The sequence below is a fragment of the Thamnophis elegans genome, chromosome 5, assembly GCF_009769535.1.
Source record: "Thamnophis elegans isolate rThaEle1 chromosome 5, rThaEle1.pri, whole genome shotgun sequence".
NCBI lineage: Eukaryota > Metazoa > Chordata > Lepidosauria > Squamata > Colubridae > Thamnophis > Thamnophis elegans.
In genome coordinates, this window is record NC_045545.1 from 83,893,358 (window position 1) to 83,915,907 (window position 22,550).

The window sequence follows — 22,550 nt, forward strand, 5'->3', positions numbered from 1 at the left end:
TCATTTTGCAGTTAAACTACACCTCAACTGTACAAAAGCGTAAAAGAAGTAAGGTCTACGGTATTTTCAGACTATACCTGTATCGTTCTTTTCTGCAAGTTTCACGAAAATTTGTTTTGCTCTTCCTGACCAGCAGAAAGGGTGTACGGGGACCCACTGGTATTTTCATGCTTCAGGCAGGCAAAAAAAGCCAAACCGATGTTATCAATTGGTAACGTTGTTGTTGTTGTTGTTGTTGTTGTTGTTGTGTTGTTTTGAAGTACTACTTGGGTAGTAGTGGGTGCGTTGGCTCAGTGGTTAAAGACACTGATCTTGTCAGCTGGAAAGCTGACAGACTGGGTTCAAGACTCAAGCACTGCGCAATGAGATGAGCTCCCATTACTTGCCACAGCTCCTGTCTACCTAGCAGTTTGAAAGCATGCAAATGCAAGTAGATAAATAGGTACCACATTGGTGGGAAGACAACACCCTTCTGTGTGGCTTTGGCATATAGTCATTCTGCAGACAACGCTGGCTCCCTCGGCTAAGAAACAGAGATGAGCACTAACCAGAGGTTGGTTGCTCCCAGTTCAGCCCGGTTCGGCTAAACCGGTAGTGGCGGGGGCGGGGGCTTTGCCCACCTACCCAGACGCTTTAGTGCAGAAGCTTCTGTGCATGCGCAGAAGTGTTGTGTACAAGCCTGTGCGTGAGCACAAGTGAACCGATAGTAAACCAGCTAGCAACCAACCACTGGCACCAACCCCTTAGAGTCGGACATGACTGGACAGGGGAAAGGTTTACTTTTACTCAGGAGGTTATCTAAATAACTGACCATTAGTTTTGTCTAATGGTTAAGGTGCTGGCCTAGGAATTTGGAGCCTCTGAGTTCTAGTCCTGCCTTAGGCATAAAAGTCAGCTGGTTGACCTTGAGCCAGTCACTCTCTCAGGCCAACCCACCTCAGAGGGTTCTTGTTGTGGATAAAATCAAGTTACTAAATAAATAGTATCCCACAAAATTCCAGCTATGATAGCCACTGCCAAATACAGCTAGTCCTCGACTTATAACAGTTTGTTAAGTGACCATTTGAAGTTGCAACAGTACTGAAAAAGTTGACTTATGACCGCGTTTCACATTTATGACCATCTCAGAATCCCCATGGTCAATTGATTCACATGCTGGGCAACTCATATTTATGATAGTTGCAGCATCCCAAGATCATGTGATTCCCCCTTTTAATGCCCTTCTGACAAGCATAGTCAATGGGGAAGCAATTGCAGCGATTCATTTAACAACTATGGCAAGAAAGGTTGTAAAATGGAGCAAAGTTCACCTAACTAATGTCTCACTTGGCATCAGAAATTTTGGGCTCAGTTGATTTCGTAAGTCCAGGACTCCCTGTAGGTCTGGCACATCTAGAACTGTCTGTGCTGTAGTGAAACACAACGAAGATAGAAAGTCCATACAGAGAGTGGTAAGGACAGCTGAGAAGATTATAGGACGCTCTCTTCTGGTCATTCAGGATACTGCTTATAAGTGCCATGTGCTTAGAGTTCAAAGCATTGCTAGAGACCCCACACACCCGCTTCACGGTCTGTTCCTGTTGCTCCCCTCTGGGAACAGGTTTCAAAGTATCTATAGTAGGACTTCCAGATTCTGTAACAGCTTTGTTCCCTATGTCATTTGTCTGGTAAACTCACAATATTTTTTGCTTTCACCATGTACAGGTATACAGCCGAACTAGACTGTGTTGTTTCTCCATGTCATATAATTTATGTGTGAGCTTAAATGGACACCAGAGGATGGTAGAGCAGTGTTTTTCAACCACTGTGCTGTGGCACACTAGTGTGCCGTGACATAGTGTAAGGTGTGCCGTGGGAAAAACACCCGCTATATAGTCAATATAGGCACAGAGTTAAATTTTTTAACATTTTCTAATGGTGGTGTGCCTCGTGATTTTTTTCATGAAAAAAGTGTGCCTTTGCACAAAAAAGGTTGAAAAACACTGTGGTAGAGGACAGGAAGGCCTGGAGGAATATTGTCCATGGGGTCGTGATGGGTTGGACATGACTTCGCAACTAACAACAACAACAACATGCATAATGTTGTTTTGTCTGTCTGTCTTTCTGTTGTGTCTGTCTGTCTGTTGTGTCTGTCTGTCTGTCTATCTATCTATCTATCTATCTATCTATCTATCTATCTATCTATCTATCTATCTATCTTGCCATGTTTATGTCTATGTTAGAGGTGGAGACCCTTTGAAAGCTGTATGCAATGTAATATCATTTTAATGTATGCCGATTAGTGTACATTCAAAGTGACAATAAAGAATTCTATTCTCTTATTTTTTTTAAAAAAAAACCACCTTGGTCAGTGGACAAGCAATTCAGCAAGTGTTGGCGACAGTGAGAAGCTTTCTTGCTCCATTTGTTAATGGCATGCCTGTTCAAAAATAATGCAAAGTGTGTAACTTAGGAGGTATTAAAGATAATGACACCTGCTTTCATCGTACAGTATCTCAAATTCCTGCAATTACAGAAACTGCAGCTGGCTGTGTTTCCCGTCTAGTGTACCTGGTAAGGCCAAGTAGGGATCAAGGAACAGTAAAAAATAAAAAGAAGTCACTTCTGAATGGGACATGGAGCCGTAGGCAATGTTCGAAGGATGTGTGTTTGTGTGCGCAGTAAGGAGTACCTAGTTGTACAGGTAGTTCTCAACTTACAAAAGTTCATTTTGTGACTGTTCACAGCAGTGGTGGGTTCCGGATCCCGTTCCAACCAATATGGTTGGAACGGGCCCGGCATCAACCACATGGATGCATGCAGCGCGCATATATGTCGTATCTGCCTGCGACACCTCTGCAAGCCTTCGTGATGCCCCAGCTTCTCGGTGGAGCATCGCGCAGGTACCATATGTGCCATGCACGTGCGTGGAAGCGCCAAAGGCTTAAAGGACAGGTAAGGAGCTCGGGCGAGCAGGCGGGCCCTCTGGAGCACCGTACCGGAACGGTACCCAGTGCTCCAGGCAGGCTCTTCTGACATACCGCCTGCATCCCACCACTGGTTCAGAGTTACAAAGGTATTTAAAAAAGCAACTTAGGGATGTTTTTCACATTTATGACCATTGTGGCATCTCCATAATCATATGATCCAAATTCAGACACTTGGCAACTGATTCATATTTATGACAGTCTCAGTGTCCCGGGGTCCTATAACCCCTTTTTGACCTTCTGTCAAGCAGCGTCAATGGGGACAGATTCGCTCAGCAACCCAACTTAACAGCTGCAGGGGTTCACTTAACAACTGTGGCAAGAAAGGTCATAAAATGGGGCACAATTCACTTAACATATCTCTCACTTTACAGCAGAATTTTTAGGTTCAATTGTGGTTATAGGTCAAGGACTACCTGTCTATCCTGGGTTGAAATAACCCTTTCCATTACTCATTAAGAATTCAAGAGATTCCACTCTTATCTTTTGCCACATGCTCTGTTACAGATTTGGCAAAGATTTTCTTAAGCAGCTCAAAGTTTCTTAACATGTCAGTAACGTATAGTGCTAATTTCTGTAGTGGAAAAATACAGTAGTCAGACTGGATCTCTCTGACAGCCAAAAAGTATGATGAAATCTTTTTTTTTCCCCAAACCCTCCTTCTTTCTACTGTTATTTATCTGATAAACAAAGAGCTGGAGACAGTTGTCTCATAGCTGTTTTATGGCAAAATACATGCTTAGTTTTGCATTATTTTTAATTGCCTAATTTTCTGGCACAAATATGCTTCCAGTTTAGTCAATGAAATTCTGGGGTTTGTAAGGCAGAAACTAGGAGGCAGCATCATGCCTGGAGGCTGATCCTGCTTCCTAATCTCCACATGGTCATCCAAACATTCATGTAGCACCTTCAGATATCTAAGGTGATCTGGGATTAGGTTTTACAGCACATGGAGTCAGAGGTGGGCATCACATAATGTAACAACCTGTTTGCCCAGAACCAAAAATGTGTGTGCCTTCCGTGCATGCTCACGGCATCAAACACATGGCGATTATATAGGATGGGATAGCGTCAGGGTTCCAGCTGCTAGTCGGAACTACCGATTCACCCAAATCAGTCCGAACCGGCAGCAGGCCACCTCTGCATGGAGTGAACAAGTGACTTCCACATCTACTGAAGTACATGGCTGGCTGGGGATTTCTGGGAGTTGAAGTCCACACACCTTCCAGTTGACCAGGGTGAGAAACACTGCTCTAAGGCAATTGACACGCTCATAGGGGCTGATGGGAATTCAACTGTTGTTAAGTTGAGGACTACCTGTATGCTGTAACAAAAATCACACAAGTCAACCACAAGATAGAACAGCCAATATGAAATGCACACTCATACACCTTTGTATATATAGTCTAGTAGCATGAACGAAAAGGCAGCTTCCTACGCTACAACTGCTTCCAATCCAGGGGTGGGTTCCTGCCACCATTATACCGGTTTGGCACCCGAAAATATTTTGTGGGCGCCAAGCGCACGCTCCGTGCATGTGTGCATTTGCACTTAAAATGGTCTACACATGCACACAACGTTAAAAAAGGAAACAAAAATACATGTTTTCAATGAAGATTGTTCTGCGCATGTGCAGAACAGAAAATCAAGATGGCACCACCAAGGATAGATGTGTTTGCCAGAGTTACTACCTATTTGGCCAAACTGGACTGAACCGGTAGGAATCCACCTCTGTTCCAATCCACATGTGAAGAGGAAGAATAATATTGGAAGGGAGATGAGAGTCGTTGGTGGAAGAATATTCATAAAGGTAGCAGGCAATGATCAATGCTACTGCCTTTCTATGTGGAAAACTAAATTGGATAGCTTTCTATGGGTGAGATTTCAGTGTGTCAGTATGTAATTGATAAAAGAAATGTCCTTCTGGGTTCGGCTCCAAGTGGGGGAAAAGACACTGGAGACATGGAGGCTGCTTGGAAAGTTGGTTTATTGATGGACAGACCACATGGCTTGAGTCCTGAACAGAAAAGGTGATCACATGCTTCAATGTTGGTGGAGAAAAGAGAAGAAAGGACTGAGATGCTGAGTCCCTGGTTTTATGCCCTCTCTGGCCTTTGATCTTGAGCTTGTATTCTGATTGGTTGTCAGACTCCCATGGGGCTATGCAGGGGCAACTCTCTAGGCTGCGTTTTGAATCCAGGTTTGGTTGAGTTCTCAGATGCCATGTGGCGAGTTGGGTAAAGGGCCAATATTATCATGCCTTAATCTCATCCCCCTGGAGCTGAAAGGGAGAACTCTTTATTATGTAAAGTGGACTAGCTTGGCCTCCTTAATGGCCCATTGACAAAGTGGGGATGGGCAGGAAGCTACAGGGAGCTATTCTGTCTTTTAAAACATGTTTCTTCCTTTTCATATCCAGAGAAATATTCTGCCTTTTCAATATTTTGTAGGATATTTCATTTTTCTGGGAGAGGGCTGGGTGATAACTTCCTACATAATAATGCACATCTTGTCCTTTTGCATACTCTAGTTTTGATCCAAATCAGGCAGGAGGCATATTTATTTCTGAGTAAAACAACAACAACAAATGAGAGCTGTATATGCTACATATGTAACATACATGTATCATGCGCTGAAGGTCCAATTTGTCACTAAATGACATCATCATGTTGGTGGTATCTCAGTGCGTCCTGGCATTGTTTGTTCATCAGGAGTTTATTTAATACATCTTGAAAGGCAGTTGAAGAGTCCTAAATTGTTCCTTGGAAAGAATACATTAATGTTCTTGACATTTACCCAACATGGCTGCAGGTTCTGCCTTCTATTTCACTGCACTGGTTTAGCACTTACTGTGAAGCTACCAAAGGAATCAATGAGAGGTTTTGTTTATCACTAGTAGTGATTCATAGAGCCTAACATGTCTTAGGAATGATTTGGCCTCAAGGTCATCAAGTGACTTCCATGCCTAAAGAGGATTAAGACCTGGGTGTTGCATCCCTTAGTCCAGCACCACAACCACTACATTCCACTGGTTCTTGGAACACACTACATAAAATATAATAAGAGTGTATTACTAATTTCCTGATATGCTATTAACTTCCTAATATATTCGGTCGAAATTTTTTTCTACTGAAATGGCTATTAACAAGCAACAGAAGGTCATCTTTGTCTTCAAGATTTTTTAATAACATTTTTATCAACAGACGAACAATTAAGTTGTTTGTGTAGACAATTGTACAACAAGTTATAAATCCAAAAAATATGCCTTTTCACATTCTGCCAATGATATCACAAGCATGACTAGTGAAACAAGCAGGGGTCCTTTAGACCATGGGTCCTCAAACTATGGCCCGTATTTTAACAGAAAGAGAGTGTGTGGAGATAGATAGATAGATAGATAGATAGATAGATAGATAGATAGATAGATAGATAGATAGATATATATAGATGATATAGATATAGATAGATAATAGATAAATAGACAGACAGACAGACAGACAGACAGACAGACGACAGATAGAGATGATAGATGATAGATAGTAGATAGATATAGAGATAGATAGATAGATAGATAGATAGATAGATAGATAGATAGATATAGATAGATGAGATAGATAGATAGATAGATAGATCGATAGATATAGATAGATAAAGATAGTAGATAGATAGATGATAGATAGATAGCATAGATGATAGCTAGATGATAGATAGATAGAATATAGATAGATAGAAAAAAGAAAACATAGGAACAGAGAGGGAGGAGAGAGAGAGAGATAGGGAATATAGATACAGAGAGCTAGAGAGAGATAAGAGAGGGAGATGGTGGATGGGATGGATAGATAGCTAGATAGATAGATCCTAGACATATATAGATAGATCTAGATGATGAAGATAGATTGAGAGGGGAGGGGGAGAGGGGAGGAAGAGATGTCTCAGCTCCTTGGGGCGAGAATAATTGCTGCGAACGAGTTTCCTGGAAGTGGACCATTAGACCTCCTAAACAACTGAAAAAATGATCTAGTAAAAAGAAAAGCAACCAAAGGCACATGCAAACAAAGCAAATAAAACACTCCAGGAGCAAAACAAATTAAGTTTAATTTGTGTGCATTGTTCATGGACTGTTTAAATTGGCTACGCCCCCAAGTCACATGACTTAGCCACTCCCCCCAGCCAGTATGGCCCCCCCAACAATCTGCGGGATTGGGAATTGGCCCCCTGTTTAAAATGTTTGAGGACTCCTGCTTTAGACAAAAGGATTTGAGAACTCTTTCCCCCAAATCCCCAAATCTCCCACTTTCCTCCAAATCTCCCACTTATTCTTTGGAATAAATATTTTCCTCATGACAAAAGCATAGTAGGAAGAGGTCCCCCCTCCCCGCCACATGGAAAATTGCAAATGAAGCTTTCTTTGGAATTTGACCCCAAAAGGAGCAAAAGAAGCTGATTCTGTATATATAACATTCCTAGGCAAACAAGCTTTTCTCTGCTAGACCAGACTTTCAACCTAGAGGGTTGAATAAATGTTGTGGTTCCTTGTTTCTTTGCTCCATCATCTCCTCCTATTCTGGTTAGATTCCATCTAGTAAAAGCTTATAACATTTTTATCTGTATAATTTGCTGGGACAAAACATGATGATGGGCCCTGTCTTAAACTTTCTGTGAGGTATTTTAGACCCACTCATAGAAATTAAAAAATGATAACTATTCACTATCATTTGATAATGGAACTTCCACACCTGCAGGATGTATAAAACTCAACACTGGTTATTTAGGAGCAATAATAAATAAGATCTGTTGAGTTTTAGATGATTTAGATCTACCGAAGAACGTTGGTTTCATCAGTGTAAGCCTCATGGGTTATCAAGTTAGCTATCTTCTACATTTCTGTCTCAAAATAAAATACTTTGGCCTGTGAATTATTCCTAAGCACTCAGTTCAGTTGAGCTCTGTTGGATAGTTCTCTAGCACTAGGTTCAGGAAACTGGTAAGCATTTAAGATATTATTATTTGAAGTAGTAGTTAGAGCTTTTATAGGTTAAAAAATGGTGGAGGATAATAGGTGAAGAGACATGTGAGCTTTCATATATGGACAGTGAATTTCAGGCTGAATTCTGATATTGCATTCAGAATTCAGAAGCGTTCAGATTCCCTGGAATTCCGTTACATTCATATTGCTTGCCCTGTCTCTCTAATATGACATGTAAGTCTGTCTTATAATTGTAACTTTTGCAGTTTGTAGATTTTTATTAATGAGATGTCTTATTAACCTCCTTAAGTTCAAAGGACTCTTGTACAGAATGAACTCATTTCACACCTTCACGTTTAAAACTCAGGTACAACCAGTATCTGTTTTCATAAAGAAAATGTTGACGTTCCGGAATTGGGTTTTGTCTAGTCTAGTGAAAGAAGGCTAGGAGTGACATAGCAGTTTTCTAATATTTGAGGGATGCCGCAAAGAACCTCTTCTTTGGAAAACAGGTCAACCTATTTTACAAAGCACCAGAAGGCAAGGCAAAAAAAAATGGATGGAAACTAATCAAGGATGAAGCAACCTAGAACTAAGGAGAAATTTCCTGTTCGTGAGTATAATTCATCAGTGGGGCAGCTTGCCTTCAGATGTTGTGGTGCTCCATCACTGGAGGCTTTTAAGAAGGGACTGGACATCCAATTGTCTGGAATGGAATAGGGTCTCCTGCTTCAGCAGGATGTTGAACTAGAAGACTTCCAAGGTCCCTTCTAACTCTTTATTTTGCTATCATTATTATTCTGATTGTCATTTGCAATCTTTACAGCTGGCTTCTGATAAGAGAAATAAATTGAGAAACTGGCAAAGAATTGCAAGTGATGGCCTATGAACTTCACCTAACAACCATGAGTTATTTGCTTAATGACCACAGCCAGAACTGATCAATTGATGTTGTAAGTCAGATGCAGTCATGTGCATTTCCATTTATGACCATGTCCAGGGTGAAATGCTACTGATTCAGGCTGTTTTGCCTGAACCATAGTTTAAAATGCTTTAAAAAGTATTTTAAAAGTTCCGATGATCAGCTGTGCCACGTGAATTTTTCCTGCTTTCTAGAAAATCTAAATCGTGCAGTACATCAGTTCCCCCCCTCCGCTGTTCTACGTACCTTTGCAGACTCAGAAAAGGCTTCTTAGTGCCTGCGGTACACCTGCACACCAAGCATGCATTTAGTGTGCATGCGCATTTGGTGCACAGGTGTATTTGGCATACATGTGCATTTGCCGCTCATGCACATAAAGCATGCATGCACACGCAAAGCAAACCAGTAGCAGACTTCAGAGCATTTCACCCCTGACCCTGTCGCATAGAGACAGAATGACTAGTCTCAATTGTGGTTGGTAAATGAGGACTACATGGGTGATTTCCATGGAGTACTTTGTAGCTCATAACTCTAGGTAGACCTCGACTTATGACCCATTTGTTTAATGACCATTCAAATTAGCACTGAAAAAAGTGACTATTTTTCACACTATTGCAACATCCCCATGGTCACGTGATCAAAATTGGTATGCTTGGCAACTGGTTCATATTTATGACGGTTGCAGTGTCCTTGGATCATGTGATCCCCTTTTGCAAACTTCTGACAAGCAAAGTCAATGGGGAAGCCAGATTCACTTAACAACCATGTTACTGTTGGAAGAAATGTCCATCTGGGTTCAGTTCCAAGTGTGGAAAAAGACACTGGATTCATGCAAGTTGTTTGGAAAGAAGGTTTATTGAAGATGGACAGGACAACATGGTTTGAGGTCCTGGGGAGAAAAGGGAAGAGATGCTGAGAGGGCCTGTGTTTCAGGGGTGGGTTCCTGCCAGTTCTAACCTCTTCTATAGAAGAGGTTCCACAAATCTACAGTGCCGTTTAGAACCGGTTCCAGTTCCCTCCCCCCGCCCGTCCGCACATCATCAAGATGAAAGCGAGAGGAGGAATTCTGGGAGTTGAAGTCCACAAGTCTTAAAGCTGTCAAGTATGAACACCCCTAGGTTTTTTTTCTAAAGGATTAGGGATGCAAGGGTCTTGTAACTTGACAGCTTTAAAACTTGTGAGCTTCAATGCCAGAGTTCCTGAGCCAACATAACTGGAGGAGGAATTCTGGGAGTTGAAGTCCACAAGTCTTAAAGCTGTCAAGTTTGAACACCCCTGGGGTTTTTTTTCTAAAGGGTTAGGGGTGCAATGGTCTTGTAACTTGACAGCTTTAAGACTTTAAGACGTGCTTCAAATGCTAGAGTTTCTGAGCCAACATTTTGGTTGCTAAGCAAGAGTGTTGTTAAGTGAGTTTCACCACATTTTACAAGTTGGCCACTCCCACCCCATCACATGGCTCGCAAGCCACTCCCACAAAGCAGGCCACACCTACAGAAGAGGTTCTACAAAATTTTGAAACCCACCACTGCTGTGTTTTATGCCCTCTCTGGACTTTTGAATTTGAGCTTGTATTCTGATTGGTTCAGACGCCCATGGGGCCATGCAGAGGCAACACTGTAGGCTGTCCTGAGTCCCAGGCTTGGTTGAGCCTTGCTGGATGATGTAATCTTTCCAGGTAAGAACTGTGGTGAGATGGGTAGAGGGCTAATCCTATCGTGTCCTGTGGGCCATGTCTTCCCATTACCCTGGAGCTGCTTTGTCTTTAAAACATCTTTCTCCTCTTCTCCTCCAGGGAAACATATTCTGCCTTTTTAATATTTCCTAGAATATTTCATTTTTAGGAGAGGGATGGGTGCTAACTTCCTACATTACTAATTTAACAACTGCAGTGATTCACTTAAAAACTGTGGAAAGAAAGGTCATAAAATGGGGCAAAACTCCCTTAACAACTGTCTTGCTTAGTGCCAAATATTTTGGGCTCAATTGTGGCTTTAAGTTTAACTATTGGTAGTACCTTGGGTGAGAACAGCAGCCAGTGCTATCTATCAAGAAAACAATAGATGTGCATATGTCAGCCAGGCTTGAGTATATTTATCCATCAAACATGTTCAGTTTAAAATATAAAGTACACACATCGTGCCAATCAGTTCAAAATAGTTGATTGTATGCATGTATGTGTGCATTTATCCAGATATATTCTTTTGCACTTTGCAAACAAATGCTGCCTTCAGGGGAAATTTTTGACAAAGACTTTTGCCACATAAACTTGGGTTTACAATTGAGGTTTGTATAACTTCTTGAAGATCTCTTTTTTGATGGATTAAGGACCTGCAATGTTCAGATGTGAAACTCATGGCAGCTTTGAATTATTCCTTTTTGCCAAGAGAGAGAGAGGAGTACAGTTTCTGTTTAGACACAGCAATTTGTTGACCTCCTGTGATTACATTTGGGGTATTGTTATTATCCATAGAGTACTTTCTACAAATAACACCATTCTTGAATAGTTGGCTGAAATAAATAAAAAAGTGGCATTCGGCCCTCTCAATTCCTGGCAAATAGATGGGGAAGAAATGGAGGTAGTGACAGATTTTATTTTCCTGGGCACCAAAATCACCGCCGATGAGGACTGCAGACAAGAAATTAAAAGACACTTGGTCCTAGGGAGAAAAGCTATGGCAAATCTAGACAGCATCCTAAAAAGCAGAGACATCACCTTGCCAACAAGAGTGTGTATAGTCAAGGCTATGGTTTTTCCAGTTGCAATATATGGCTGTGAAGGTTGGACCATAAGAAAGGCTGAGCGCCAAAGAATTCAGGCCTTTAAACTAAGGTATTGGAGAAGACTCCTGCGAGTCCCTTGGACTGCAAGGTGATCAAACCGGCCAATCCTAGAGGAGGACGGTGAATGGCCCCTCCCATAGGGAATAAAGAGGAGCGAAAGGGGAGTGGAGTTTGCAGGAGACAATTGGTTCAATTCATTAGGGTGAAGATCTGTTCCTGACTTCTTGCCAAGTATTGTCTGCTACAGAGTGGCATTTGGAAGATATCGGCCTGGCAGCTCTCCAAGACTGATAAAGGTCTGTAGTTGTGAAATCTCTTGAAAGACTGTTGGCCGGGACTTTGCAGGAGAGAAATTTCCTTTAACCTAAATAAAAGAGGTTTTATTGGGACGAGGAGTCTGCTTGGAAAGCCTAGGTCAGAACACATTCCATAAATGTGCCTCCCGCAGATGTTTCAGCTGACAGCTCTACTTGTTCCTCCATGTTTGGAAAGTAATGCAAGTTTGATTCCAAACCATCCATAGGTCAGCTGGTTGACAAAGTCAGAGTTAAGACATGATGTCAGAAATAAAGAACTATAAAATGAAGTTCAGTATGAAATGGAATCTTATATGATAGGTTGAAGGTTGAAGGTTTATTGCATTTATATGCCGCCCTATTCCTGGAGGGACTCAGGGCGGCTAACAAACCCAGAAGGGGGGGGGTTAGAACAAACAAGGTAATACAACAAACAAGATACAGAGAGATTTAAATACAATCAACAGTCACACAATTCGAGGGGGGGAACTCGTCAACCCCAGGCCTGCCGGCACAGCCAGGTTTTAACGGCTTTATGGAAAGCCTGGAGGGAGGTGAGGGTCTGAATCTCCGCGGGGAGTTCGTTCCAGAGGGCCGGAGCAGCCACAGAGAAGGCCCTCCTCTGGGTAGTAGTCAGGCGACATTGGCCAGTAGATGGAATCCGGAGGAGGCCTAATCTGTGGGATCTAATGGGTCTTTGGGAGGTAATTGGCAGCAGGCGGTCTCTCAAGTACCCAGGTCCAATACCATGAAGGGCTTTATAAGTGACGACTAGCACATTGAAGCGTGTCCGGAGACCAATAGGTAGCCAGTGCAGCTCCCGGAGGATAGGTGTAACGTGGGTGTACCGAGGTGCACAATTGCTCGCGCGGCTGCATTCTGGACGAGCTGAAGTCTCCGAATGCTCTTCAAGGGTTGCCCCATGTAGAGCGCAGTATTTCTCATATGATAGCAGTATTTGGTACAAGTAGGCAGTCCAATTACACAGCCATGTGGGCCTTTACCTGAAGGATGAAGAAGCCCCAGTATCCTTTTCACCATTACATGGCTTTGATGTTTCCTTTGTCCCATCACAGTGGAAATTGCAGGAAGCGCCTTTAGTCATCCCAGTTTCCTTTCCCGTAGTTTTGGCCATCAGCACGATCTAGGATGCTTCCTTGACAAGATCCTATTGCTCTGTGATATTTTCTGCAGCTCCTGTTGTTCACCTTAGACCACGGGGGACATATCTTATCCCCTCCAGTCAGTAAGCAGTAAGCATCATGGCTATTTTGGCCCTCTCTCCAAGTAACAAAAACAAACATTACAGCCATGTGAAGAAATGATCCCCAACAATATACCACCAGCAGTACCATTTTCTTGAAGCATTTAGAAATCACTCTGTGCCACTTCACTCCAAATCCTTGCTCCGGGTCTGTAACCTGCCTATTTTTGGACAGAGGCATGGTGCTCCTTCAGAAATCAGTTCTCTATCACTTAAGTTATGTTTGAACTATGCAGAGTACATCATTTTTCTCTGACCTATAGAGATTTGGAGGCTGTGTTGTATTTGGAAGTCTCTACCAACCGTTTGTGTTCTTTGCCCAGCAATGATGGCTGTTGGGGGAAGCAAGGACCAAAATCCTTATGAAGCATCTTAGAACCAGCACATTTGTCATGAGAAAACAGGGCTGATCAACAAAGAGATTCACCGAAGGGGGGGGGGATATAAATCTACGGCTAGGTTGGAACACAAGGCATAAATTAAAACATAACTGAAGCAAGATTCCTGTCAAGAAGTGATGACAGGTATTGTGAAGAACTGACATGAGGGCCAAGACCCTGTTTAACAACTGCCAGTCACCAGCCATTTTCTATTTTCCAGTAAGAGCTTGGCAACAAGTCACCATGCGTGATCATCTGCAGTACATTCCTTGTAATGGATTGCGATAATCTTCAATATAAATATTTGTTCTGGGAGGAGGCTACAAAGGCATATGTCTTGATGCTGCGGTGTTATTTCTCACGATTTCTTTGAAGGCTGACGTTGATTCGGAGCATGGCTCTCCGAGGCAGTGACCAAGGAAAATGAAGGCAAATACCACTTTAATATATTAATACCACTTTATAATGCCTTGGTAAGGCCACACTTAGAATACTGCATTCAGTTTTGGTCACCACGATGTAAAATGTGGGGACTTTAGAAAGAGTACAGAGAAGAGCAACAAAGATGATTAGGAGACTGGAGGCTAAAACGTATGAAGAACGGTTGCAGGAACTGGGTATGTCTAGTTTAATGAAAAGAAGGAGTAGGGGAGACATGATAGCAGTCTTCAAATATATCAGGGGTTGCCACAAAGAAGAGGAGTCAAGCAAATCTCCAAAGCAAATAAGGGTAGAACAAGAAGCAACGGGTGGAAACTAATCAAGGAGAGAAGCAGCCTGGAACTAAGGAGGATTTTCCTGACAGTGGAAACAATTAATCCATGGAACGACTTGCCTCCAGAAGTTGTGAATGCTCCAACACTGGACGTTTTTAAGAGATTGGACCACCATTTGTCTGAAATGGAACAGGGTTTCCTGCCTAAGCCAGAGGTTGGACTAGAAGACCTCCAAGGTCCCTTCGAACTCTGCTATTCTATTCTATTCTATATATGAGACCTTTCACCTGTCTGATACCAAATACCAGTTTTAATGATGATGTTATAATGTACGTACAAAAGGAGTCCTTTACAATAAAGCAGTGTCTCCAACCTTTCTGTCACAGTGGATCAGTGGAGGTGACAGCGGGGGGGGGGGGAGAAGAAATCTTCACACATGACTCTTCATGCATGGACACCTACCACTTCTGTGGCTCTGTTACAGGGTTTTAAGAAGAACAGGTACCAAACAAATATTTAATGGAGAAAGTAGCAATAGCAATAGCAAGCAGATTTTTATATACCGCTTCATAGGGCTTTCAGCCCTCTCTAAGCGGTTTACAGAGTCAGCATATTGCCCCCAACAACAATCCGGGTCCTCATTTTACCCACCTCGGAAGGATGGAAGGCTGAGTCAACCCTGAGCCGGTGAGATTTGAACCGCTGAACTGCTGATCTAGCAGTCAGCCTGCAGTGCTGCATTTAACCACTGCGCCACCTTGGCTCTTATATTTATATTTATATTTATTAGTCTCATATTTGACTAGCTGGATTAGAAGAGCTCCAAGGTCCCTTCCAACTCTGTTATTCTGTTAACAGCTTGCCTTCAAATATTAACCAATTTCATTGTATTTATTTTGTACAATGACAATAAAGACTATACTATTGTAGGTATGTCATCACTGGAGGCTTTTAAGAAGAGACTGGACAGCCATTTTTCTGAAATGGTACAGAGTTTCCTGCTTGAGCAGAGGATTGGAATAGAAGGAAGGTCCCTTACTGCTCATGTATGTATGTATGTATGTATGTATGTATGATGTATGTATGTACGTACATTTGCCTTCTTTTTCCTTTGTCACTGTCTCAGAAAGAAAGAATCCTTTGCTTTGCATGCAAGGTGCATGAACTATGTCAAATATTCCAGACAGGTGATCAATGATGGGCATTGTCTTCTCAAATCAGTTTTACTATTCGGTGGATTTCATGTACCATAATAAATATGCTTTTTATGGAAATGGGAAAAGGGATGGGGAATCCACAGTGTCCAGTAATCCTGAATCGAGGATTTGGCAGTCTTCTTTGACTCAAAATAAAGAAACAATTTTATCACTCGAAGGTCCCAACAACTTCCTCCAGGAAATTGCAAAGGGAAGTCATTATCCTGGGAGGAGGAGGAGGGAGGAAAATCCCAGCTAAATTATACATGTGAATCCCAGATGCAATGTATATTAAAGACGGGTGGGAATGTTTACAAGGTCATTTGCTGTGTTCTTGTTTTTTAGGGTTTCCTTTTCCACGATGATGGTGGCCGTAATTGTTTCCATGCTTGTGACATAAGTCTTTGTACTTCCTAAGGAGGTTTAACAGAGAGTCTGGGGATTGTGCCTGCTAATTGCCTTATAGTTCTTTCTCCCTGAGAATCTGTAGCAAACTATGTTTCCACCAAGGTTACCGAAACTCATCTTAAATAAAAGGACAGCAGTTTTTAACTGCTGTTGAATGGGCTGCGCCCTGCCTGTCAGGTTGCACCAAAAGGGGACCAAGCAAGCAGAATTCAGAACTGCGGTATATGTGTGTGTATGTGTTAGTGCAAAAATATTTGAGGAAGGCCACTTAAAGTATAATAATAACTAAGAATAATAATAAGCTAGTGGCAAAGATAAAATGGAGTGCACTGATCTCTCCATTGATATATTGGTGTTTTAGAAATTGACAGATTACTCTTTTAAAATGCTTTCCTTGTAGTACACAATGTTTTTTAAAAAAATAATACAGTCAAATGCAGATGTATAAAAACAAAATCAAATGCAAACTGGAATCAAAAGAAACAGAACAATCTAGCATCAGATATTTAAGGTGAAGAAGCAGGGAAAACAAATATGTAACAGGTATACTTCCTTGAAAATGGCATTCAATTAGTCATCAGCCAATTGGCTTTCTAAGATGGATTTTTATATGGTCTACGTTATTTGATTCACTTTTCAAGTACTGTTTTGTGGTCCATAACATTATTTCTGTCTTGCAACAGCTAGAATTCCCATTGCATTTTCATAAAGAGTTCTAGGTAACTCAAAGTTTTCACACTCACTAGTGTCATAAAACAATAGAGTCAAAATTATTATCCTGCTATAGATTTTTCATTGTTTTCCTGGGGCTTTAAGTGCAATATTTTCACTTTTTTGGCACTCTCATGGTCATCTCCTGTGCTTGCTAACTTGTTCACACAACCTATTTTTTAAAAAATGTTAATTTGAAAGCTTAGACAAATATCCATGTTTCCCCCAAAAGCTTCATTTTCTGTTAAAGATAAGGATGTGGACCTGTGTACAAAGGAGCAGGGATTTGACTTTTTTATACTTTTTGATAACCGTCCCATCAATAGCTCTGACAAACAATGTGCTCAGGTGAGTGACTTAGAAGTTTTGGAAACATAAGGAAAATAATGGCAACTCTGAGAATTTCCAAAGAAAACACAAAACCTTACTGAAAGAGAACTTATGAAAACCAAAGAGTTGAGACTGTCACTTATAATAATATCTTTCTTCCTTGGGTTCATGCTTTCTGTAGACAATCTGGTCTTCTTTTTCTTTCCCTGGTTGCTTATACAATAGCTGCTTGCTAGCTGTACAACAGGAAGCAGGGTCTATAATTACTTGAAGTCAATGTAAATATATAAAATCATCTTTGACAACAAAAATGCAATCCCACCTGTTTTATGAAGATAGTTTGGCCGTGTTTTGGAAGTTAATCATCAGAAGACAGCTAAATGGTAAGAAACTGACATAGTACATAGTTTGAAATAATAAAATATGAATATGAAGTAGAAATAGAAATAAAGAAAAGAAAGAAAGAAAGAAAGAAAGAAAAAAGAAAGAAAAGAAAGAAAGAAAGAAAGAAAAAAAGAAAGAAAGAAAGAAAAAGAAAGAAAGAATGCAGTATTCATTTATTCTCTCTGTCTCTCGCTCTCTCTGTGTGTGTTTGTGTCTCTCTCACACATACACAAACATACCAAATATTCTTCCTTACTTAACCCCTTTAAGCCAAGGGCAGGACAAATTCATTAAGAAACATATCATAAGTTGGAAAGAGAAGTTCATTTATAATTCTGTGATTTTGCAGGTGTGTGTGTGTGTGTGTGTGTGTGTATAATTACTCTTAATAAGCATAATATTTTAATATTTACAGGCTGTCCATGTCTTCTTCTTCCTCTAGAAAAGAAAAAATGGTCAAAATGGGATTTTTTCCCGCCTCTTCACCAGTGACTAAACTTTATTCCTCTTTAGTACATAGTGTTTGAACTGTTGACCTTGATTTCAAGGATGTATTCTAGGAATTACCAACATTGGACATCTGGGTGCCAAGGCACTGCTAGTTTTCCAAAATATGCATCTACCTCACCCACTTTTTTTAAAATACCCACAGTCACAACATCGCTAATGAGAGGCTGAAAATCATATTGGATTATAGAATTCTTACATGAGGATCTTAAAAATAGAACAATAACTTATTTGTCACTTTGAATGTACCACTAATCCGTATTACATTAACTGAAATTTTGTTGCAGCAGCTCTCAAGGGTCACCACCTCCAATGTACACTACATAAAGATGACAAAATAAATAATAAATACAAAATTATGTTATATACAGTGGTGAGTTGCAAATACTTTTACTATCAGTTTGGGTGTGCTTCTGTGCGCATGCGCAACACTTCTGCATGTGCACAGAGTGTCTCCCGCTGCCCGCTACTACTGTTCGGCCGACCACTGGTATATACCCACATATATTACATGACACAGAAAAAAACAACACAACACTCATGAGATCTGGACCTTTTCTAAGGAAAGCCCTGAGCTTTACACAAAATCCTACAATGCCATTCTAGACCAGAGAGTTCACTCATTCCTGATTGACACCTTGAATATTATTTATTTATTTATTAATATTTCCTATTTTTAAACCACGTTCTGTGAATATTTTGCAAAAGACTAACAGGGAAAGGAAGATCAAAAGCCCAAGTCAACTCAAAATTCCTCTTTAGTGCCTAAAACTGCCTGTATCTCTTCTCGATTTAATTACATACTGAAATTTTCCCTGATCCAACAGAAGAGATGGTTCAGATATCAAGCAATAAACTTTCGTGACATCACTGCAGAGATTTCTTGTAAAATAGGTAGAATGCAATAAAGTAGCTAACTAGAACTTGTTCATGAGTAAATCTCATTGCTTGTGCCTAATACGTTCCCAACAACTAGATGATCAACACCTCCTAGGAAAACTCCAATCACTAATTAATGTCCCTGAGTTCAAATATGTCTATAATTGCAAATTCTGCAAAGTACTCACACAGACATGTTCCTTTAAACCATCGTATGAAGAAAGAGTTACAGAAATGTGGAATGAAAATATCTACAGATGATCTGATTAATACCTCAGTTTTGAATGCCCAAAGCTGGAATATCGGGCCACAAGAATAGGATAGGATAGGATAGGATAGGATAGAATAGAATAGAATAGAATAGAATAGAATAGAATAGAATAGAATAGAATTCTTTATTGGCCAAGTGTGTGATTGGACACACAAGGAATTTATCTTTGGTGCATATGCACCAATGCATATGTATGGTGTACATAAAAATTATTAATAGTAATAATAATGCAGACTTAGTAAATAGTTTGAGAGTGGTGAGGGAATTATTTGTTTAGCAGAATGATGCCGTTCAGGAAAAAAAATTGTTCTTGTGTCTAGTTGTTCTGGTGTGCAGTGCTCTATAGCATCATTTTGAGGGTAGGAGTTGAAACAATTTATGTCCAGGATGCGAGGGGTCTGTAAATATTTTCACAGCCCTCTTTTTGACTCGTGCAGTATACAGGTCCTCAATGGAAGGCAGGTTGGTAACAATTGTTTTTTCTACAGTTCTAATATGTATGGGTGAATCTGGTCTACCGCTATTCTATGAAATCCATAACAATTTTAATTTTCAAGTTGCATTTAACAGCCCAACCTGATGTCTGTGGACAATACGTTCAGCCCTTATGGGAACTTGGTACGCTCAAATAATCAATTTCGTCAACGCAATTAGTCTTGGCTAATTATATGTACAAAGCCAAAGTGGAAGTCAGATTTATTTTAAACCAGTTTTGATAATGACCACAGTGAGACGAGGCTGTTCTCCCCAGCCTCACCACAGCCCCAGCCGTTCTGGAGAACTTAAACGGCATCCTATGGTTGTTCTCCAGGGCAAGCAAGCTACTGTTTTCATCTGCCTAAGTAGTTACAGTAACCTTCTGGCAATTGACATCTGACAATTCAACTTCCCTGGAGGGAGAATGATCTAACCTTCCTTGTCCTTCTCCTGCCTCATTTGCTTAAGAAAACCCAGAGAATGACTGCAGCTGTTAATTACAAGGCACTGTCTCTTTTCCAAAGGAATGTTTAATCTGTCTCTCCAAAACACAACCCACCAACACCAACACCCCCACCCCCAATAAGCTTGTTTATTTATTGCTGGAGGCACCTAATATGAATGTGATTGACAACATCTAGCTGATTAAGGGTAGAACCATAGTGGGATTTATGTGGGGCGGAGAAGCACTTGATTCCAACTTTGAAGGTTTAGCCCAGGAAAAGTGAGGTTGCAGAAGACATGAAAGAAAGCTGGAGGGAATTGCCACAGTTATTTACAATTTACAATAGCAGAGTTGGAAGGGACCTTGGAGGTCTTCTAGTCCAACCCCCTGCCTAGGCAGGAAACCTTCAGACAAATGGCTATCCAACATCTTCTTAAAGACTTCCAGTGTTGGGGCATTCACAACTTCAGGAGGCAAGTTGTTCCTCTGATTAATTGTTCTAACTGTCAGGAAATTTCTCCTCAGTTCTAGGTTGCTTCTCTCCTTGATTAGTTTCCACCATTGCTTCTTGTTTAGCCTTCAGGTGCCTTGGAGAATAGCTTGACTCCCTCTTCTTTGTGGCAGCCCCTCAGACATTGGAACACTGCTATCATGTCTCCCCTAGTCCTTCTTTTAGTTAAACTAGACATACCCAGTTCCTGCAATCATTCTTCATATGTTGTAGTCTCCAGGACTCCAAGATCCCTTTCACAGTTACTACTGTTGAGCAAGGTACCACCTATACTGTACCTGTGCATTTCATTTTTGTTGCCTAAATGTAGAACCTTACTCTTTTCACCATTTAATTTCATTTTATTAGATAGTGCCCAATGTTCAAGTTTGTCAAGATCCTTCTGTATCTTAGCCTATCTTCTGGAGTGTTGGCTATTCCTGCCAGCTTGGTGTCATCTGCAAATTTGATGAGTTCCCCATTTATTCCCTCATCCAAATCATTGATGAAGATGTTGAAGGAGTACTGGGCCCTGCTGTCTTCTGTCCATCTTCTCCCTCCCTCTTGCTTTCTCCAGACCTGTTTCATTTTGAGTGCCAATAGACCAGAGGTGGTATTCAGCAGGTTTGACCAGTTCTGGAGAATCAGTAGCAGAAATTTTGTGTAGTTCAGAGAAGCGGTAAATTCCACCTCTGACTGGCCACGCCCCCATCTATTCCCTGCCTCCCGAGTCCCAGCTGATCAGGAGGAAATGGGGAATTTGCAGTAACCTTCCCCTGGAGTGGGGTGGGAATTGAGATGTTACAGTATCCTTCCCCTGCCATGCCCACCAGGCCATGCCCACAGAACCTGTAGTAAAAAAATTTGAATCCCACCACTGCAATGGTATGATCTACAACAGGGCTGTCAAACTCCAGGCCCATGGGGCTGGATGTGTCACGCGCTGGCCACTCCCACACCTGGTTTAACGAAGGGGAAAAAATTCTTGATACATCATGTGATGCTGCTATGACGATGTGAGTTTGACACCCCTGATCTAGAAGAAAGTTAATTTGGTGTCATGATTAAGATACCAGGCTAGGAACCCAAGAGACCATGAGTTTTAGTCCCTTAGGCACAGAGCCAACTGGGTGAAAAGCCTTGGACCTCCCTCTCAGCCTAGGAAGAAGGCAATGGCAAACCACTTCTGAAAAACCTTGCCAAGAAAGCTGCAGGAATTAGTCCAGGCAGTCATCAGGAGTCATCACTGAGTCAAAGGTAGAAATATACCAAAGTGGCGCAGTGGTTAGGGTGCAGTACTGCAGGCACTTCAGCTGACTGTTATCTGCAGTTCAGCGGTTCTAATCTCACCGGCTCAAGGTTGACTCAGCTTTCCATCCTTCCGAGGTGGGTGAAATGAGGACCCAGACTGTGGGGGCGATATGCTGACTCTGTAAACCGCTTAGAGAGGGCTGAAAGCCCTATGAAGCAGTATATAAGTCTAACTGCTATTGCTACTGCTAAATATATAAAATATGGTAGAGAAGAATCCAGATTGACCAGATACTGTATCAGGTGAACAAGGTAGCAGGCATTTCTGTTATTTGGTCAAGACTTAAATTCCCCCCCCCCTATGGTATGTGTGGCTGTAAATAAGTTAACAATAATATGGTGCAGAGAAGAATTGTTCTGACCTAGGCTTCCCCAGCAACACGAAGCTAAGTCTTCGTCCTGATAAACTCCTTTTATTTAATGTACAGTGAATTCCTTTCCAGCAAAGTCCTGGCCCACAGCCTTTCAAGATAGTTCACAATTACCAACCTTTATCAGCCTTGGAGAGTGGCCAGGCCGATATCTTTCAGATGCCACAATAGTTGGCAAGAATGCAGGAATGAACTAATTGTCTCCTGCAAACACCCCTCCCCTTTCGCTCCTCTTTCATTCCCTATGGGAGGAGCCATTCACCGTCCTCCTGTGGCCTTACTCCCAAGTTGACCCTTGTTCCTTAGCTGTTCCCTTTGTCTGGCAATTCTGTGCATACGCACACTGGGAACAGGCTCCAGCTGTTCATCTGCCTCACTGATATCTGACTACGAAGGCAGCTGATAACGGCCCTGGTCCCATCTCTATCTCCGATGCAGAGCCCTCATCAGAGCCTTCCCAGATTCCAGGACTGGTCCAT